Genomic DNA, 5,717 nt, shown 5'->3' with positions numbered 1-5,717 from the left:
GCCTTTGGCAGGCGAAGACCACCATTTGTCAGGATAACTTTAACTAGTTGTTCCCTTCAAATTGGCCGTTGTGCGATCCCTTCCCGCCTAATATTTGGGAAGAGGACCCGGGCCTATATAAATAGGAGTAGCCACCACCGTAGGGAGACACATCACCTGGGACTGGATCCATTCCACCAAGGCCACCATACAAGCTCATCGAGCTTAAGAACACCTCTCCTCAGGAGGTTGTTCTTCCCTTGTACTTGTTCGTCCCTAGCCTACAAGGCAATCCGCCACACCACACTGGAGTAGGGTATTACACCGCAACGGTGGCTCGAACCAGCACAAACTCTTGTGTCCCTCGTTCCTCGGGTTCGGCGAGCTAGGCTTTGAGGTTGTAGTGAGAGTGTGAGCTAGGGGGGAGAGATCTTTGTGCGCACCCTAGTGTTCGAAGCTCAATGGTTTTGAGAGAACCCGTGATCCGACAGCATCACGTTAACTGCCTCATATCGTTAACTGTCCTTGGCGCTTGAATCTGCTCAATGGCCTTGATCTTGTCTGGGTTGGCATCGATCCCCCGATGGGACACGAAGAACCCAAGTAGCTTGCCGGAGGGAACACCAAATACACACTTCCCCGAATTGAGTTTCAGATTGATCTTGCGCAGATTGGAAAATGTGTCTTGGAAATCCTGGATAAGGGTGGCCTTATCCTTGGTTTCGACCATGATATCATCCATATAGGCTTCTATATTTTTGTGCAACTATGTCTCAAAACCGATCTGGACTACCCATGCAAAAGTGGACTTGGCACTCTTTAATCTTAACGGCATGCGGACAAAGTAGTATGTACCACATAGAGCGATGAATGATCTCTTATCTTCATCTTCCTTGGACATGAAGATCTGATGATATCCGGAGTGTGCGTCTAGAAAGGAGAGCAAATCACATCCCAAAGTGGAATCCAGGATATAGTTGATGCGCAGCAAGGAAAATGGGTCCTTCGGGCAAGCCTTGTTGAGGTATGTGAAATCAATGCAAAGCCTCCACTTCCCATTAGCCTCCCGGACCACTACTGAATTTGCTAACTATGTAGGATGCAGTACTCCTCTGACCAAAGAAGCTAACTCCAATTTCATGATCTCTTCGGCAATGAACGGCTGCCTCTCCAAGACCGGCTTCCGTACTTTCTGCTTGAGGGGTCTGGCATGTGGGCAGACAGCAAGGTGGTGCTCAATTACCTCCTTGGGAACACCGGGGATATCACATGGTTGCCAAGCAAACACATCGATATTCGCCCGTAGGAAGGTGACGAGTGCGCTTTCCTATTTTTGTCATCGAGGGTGGTGTTGATAGTGAAAGAACCATCAATGCTAGCGAGCCCTACCGGGACCTTCTTCACTTGGGCACTACAAGAAATATGTCAACTTGTGACCCTCAGTATTGGTCGCTGAAAGTTCATAGTTTTTCATTTGCGACCTTTTTGTGACCAAAAATAGAAGGTCAAAAGCTGGCGGTCGTAAAATGAAATTAGTGACCTTCTTTGTGATATGTAAAAGGTCGTTGGTTCCACGACCAAATTTTTGGTCACTAGCAACCTCCTCAGGCCACGTAGGCCTCCAGCGTGGCAAGCTGATGTGGCACAAGAATCAGCCCGGTCCGATTTGGCGTTTTACATGGGCCGAGCCCAACAATTCGGCCTTTTTAATGTATTGTTTATTGTTATTTTTTGCTAGCTACATGGGCCTAGCCCAGCAATTCGGCCTTTTATATTCTAGAATGCATCCTTTTATAGTCTACTGGTTTTTTATTTTCAGCCATTTTATTTTGCAACGGGTCCCACTTGTCATGCTTAGCTCAAAATTGGTCCCACACATTAGAAATTTCGAAATTTGTCAAACAACCATTATAACTAGGACCCAACTTGTCAGGTTTCTCACAGGTATTCAAATCACATACACAATCATTGTTTCGAACAGACGAGAGAGCAAATGAAATTGGTCCAAAACAATACTACATTAATCTATTACAATAGTTACAGAATATTACAACCCAGATATGCCTACTACTGCCTACACTACAACACATAATATGCTACTCTTTGCTGATATGCTTCACAGCTTCAGACATGGATTCGCACTTCACCTGTGCAAAAAATAAGAATGAACATATAAGAATAAGAATAGGTACAGAACATCAAACAGTAGCCAATGAGGGATACAATAACTTATAATCAAGAATTGACAGCAAATTCCACGTACATAAATAGTATGACTAACACTAACCAGTATGCGTTCATGGAGTGACTAAAATGTTCTCACTAGCTAGGAATTTTTTTGGTATATAATATACTGACATGTGCAACTCTCTAAATTGATCATAGAAATGAAAATTGTAAGAACGAGTTTTAGAATTGACAGCAGAATAGGTCTAACAAACCAGACCATGATCATCATGCATCAAGATTTATGGTTCTAGAAAAACAGTAAAGAGATGGACATACACGCATCAAGCATACCAGCTACTACATCACCATTCTCGTGACCACAGACATCACCATTCACTAATAATTCCTACTGGAGACCAAACTATGCATCCAACAAGCTACAGCAATAGGGAATGCAGAAAAATTATGATGCGAGATGACGAATCAACTGGGTGCATCTCAATTTGAACAACCACGGCGAGACAACAATCGCATACTAATGCGGCGAATCAAATCTGCACGCAGGAGCAGCACCGTTCGTGGCATCCACATGAGGACGCGCAACATCAAGAACATGGTGCATGATAGCAACAAACCTAGAGATCTAGGATAGAGGGAGGGGGAACTTACACTTGCGGATGCAGGCGGACGGGTAACCGCACGAGGAGCAGGTTCTCTTCTGGAGGTGGAAGCTGCGGCGTCCGCAACGGATGCTGAATTGAAGAGGGCCATCATGTAGCAGCAGCAGCATGAAGAATTGAAGACCGACCAACAAAGCCTGCAATGCAAATAAAGAGGCGTGAGGAAACTGAATCCAATCACATCAAATCAAATCGAGCTGCTCCACCTTGACCTTGAGGAAAACAAACCTCATCTCATCTTCATCTGATCTAAGGGAAGAATAAGAAGAAAAATATATGGCTGCTGCTCCATGACCATGACCTTGAATTGTTGCTACTGCACAAGATCAAGGAGGAAGAAGACCTGCAAAAAAAGCGATAACTAGCAATGTACAAGCATGAATTCATGGAAGGATGGATGCAAGGCCAAACATCGAGCATACTATTTCTTCATGCCCCAACTACTTAAAAACCCATGGTAGTTCTAACCATATTAAATTAGAGGACAAAGTGAAGTCATGATGAATTGATAGTTCCATCTTATAAAGCTTTTTGTTTAGCATATCCTGAATCACAGTCTATCTAACAATATATGAACTCTTTAGTTTTTAGAACCGAGGCTCACATATTTGGGCTGATTTGTACACAGCCAAGAAAAACTTCTTACAAATAAAATCATGGAAGCATATCATCCTTTCAGTCCCTCACCCATATCTTCTAGTAGTATTACAGACAAACTAAATTTTACATAGGGAGGTTCAGATTATCTTCACTGCATTTATAGTATTTCTTTACTTGAGAAAAACTAAATGCTAACATCAATGAAAACAAGACTTGAACAGAAATAGCTATTGAAGAAACACGTTTATAAGTTAGAATGAAAATGATTTACACCACAACATATAGTTCACATGTACTGGAGCTATCACAGAGACTACAGAACACACATAATCACACATATGCGAACAGGGTACTACTCCATGGTTCAGGTTACACTAATAAACAAAATTATACAAGTGACTAGACTAGTATCATAGATCTACAGAGTAGTACTAAATAGCTAAAAATAAGTAGTAGAAGTAACTAGTACAGGGAGCAAGTACTCTTAAAATCTGAATCTTACAGACTTATACAACACTAGGAAATTCAGAGAAGAAAGGGAGAAAGAGAGATTGCAGGAGGAGGTTGAGGATTATGCAAATTAACTGCCATGTTCCTAATGGACCCCTGCCTGTACCCAAATTCGGGACTCGCTCACTTTCATATATACAAAACTGGGAGGTAGTTGTATGTCCTGTTACCAAATTTGGGACTCGTTGTTCAAGCATCCTATAATACAACAATATATGCCCAGACAAGCAGTTGAAAAAATACTTAGAAAGAACTTTCACTTAAAAAGACACCCTGCCTATAATCCTAGCTATACAAGCCCAGAAAATGTGTTAAAAATTCAGACAATGTGTCCAATGATACTAGCTATATATGCCAGCCCTATATTTCTGAACAAGGGTCCAATGATGGCTGTCTTGCACAGGTAAACTACTAGCAGCCTGATGCTTGGAGATGCATGCAGTAGGCTGGTGTTGTAACTTCAAAAAGAAACAGCGCGGCGCACATCATGCAGTAACTTTGAAAGTCCAACCGCTAAGATACCAACTAGATCTGCAGGGTCGTAGTTAGGCAGCTAGCTACAGGTGGATAGATAGATCACATGCGATCGCGGTCTTGGTTAGCTACTGCCATCTAGGTGCTGGGTGAAGCAAGCAATATGCATGGTGAGGGGAGGAGCAACAGAGGTGGCAGCGGCCAGTGGGAGTCGCGCGGGGCACAAGGCATGGCCGCCCCTCTGTCTGGTGGGAGGCATGGTGTGAGGAGGCTGGTGTTGATGGCGGCGGTGGCTAGAGATGGTGGCGCTGGTGGAGCGGTGGATGGAGGAGTGATGGAGGCGGCTCACCTCTCCTTGCTGCCGCCGAAGGAAGCAGGGGAGGGGAGGAAGCAGAATGGTGGCCACATGTCGTGCACCTGCATGTCTACCAAATTGAATCGAAGAGAACAAACATCATCAGCCTTCCAAATCAAATCGAAACGAAAAGAGGAAGAGACCACGTCCTGCACCTGCTTGGTCTACTGGAGCGTGGCTGCGGGAGCCGTGGCGGATCTGGACCTGCTCGAGATGGTGGGTAGGTCAGAGCCCAGGGCAGGGAGGCAGTTATGGTGAAGGAGAGCTTGCCGGCGGTGGTGCCGAGGCCGTGACAAAGGGGGACGTCAGTGAGGTGCAGAGCCCGAAGGAGCAGCGAACGGTGAAGGATTCATGGCACCGTGTTCCATCAAGTGCTCGGAACGGTGGCGGGGGGCGACGGCGTTGGCGAGCGCGACGCGGAGCCGGTAAGGAAGGCGCTCGGAGGGGAAGACGAAGAGGACGAGAGCGCGACACGGAGCCAGTAGGGGAGTCGCTCGGAGGGGAAGACGAAGACGACGAGAGCGCGGCGGTCGGCTCCGGCGGGTGGTCGGCTAGGTCGCTGGCGGGTGGTGAATCTGATCTGGGGATCGAGGGGTAGCGGCGGGGGATCAGAGCTGGGGATCAAAGGGAGGGTTGGTGGGGCTGGAGGCGGGGGATCGAATCTGGGAGATTGAGGGGAGGGTGGGTGGCTGGGTTAGGGTATTTGTTTTTTGGGAGAAGCTTGACCGCTGGATGAGTGCGAGATGGATGGCTCAGATTGCATTCAATTTGGTGATCCATGTGAAGGCGGTTCCTCGCATCTCATTGGCCTGTTGTTTCACAAATGAATTCTCAGAAATTTAGACCTAAATCTATGATGTTTTTAAAAAAACATAACAATGGCAAAGTTTGTCAAAATGATCTTGTATTTTGCATAAGTTTGCATCATGGAATGGCAAACAATATTGCCA

General features: G+C 45.7%; 1 long non-coding RNA gene across 1 annotated transcript; it reads right to left on the bottom strand.

Moving 5' to 3' along the window:
* Window positions 1-1,912: 1,912 nt before the first annotated feature.
* On the bottom strand, window positions 1,913-5,415 carry LOC119288930. The gene is made up of 5 exons (XR_005141357.1): window positions 4,923-5,415; window positions 4,762-4,837; window positions 3,057-3,171; window positions 2,818-2,965; window positions 1,913-2,126 (listed from the first exon to the last, which is right to left on the bottom strand). It is a non-coding gene; the product is annotated as an uncharacterized LOC119288930 (long non-coding RNA).
* Between the last annotated feature and the right edge of the window lie 302 nt (window positions 5,416-5,717).

Source organism: Triticum dicoccoides, chromosome 4A (assembly GCF_002162155.2).
Source record: "Triticum dicoccoides isolate Atlit2015 ecotype Zavitan chromosome 4A, WEW_v2.0, whole genome shotgun sequence".
Classification (NCBI taxonomy): Eukaryota; Viridiplantae; Streptophyta; class Magnoliopsida; order Poales; family Poaceae; genus Triticum; species Triticum dicoccoides.
The sequence above is the reverse complement of the archived record's forward strand: the minus strand, read 5'-3'. Positions and strand labels throughout refer to the sequence as shown.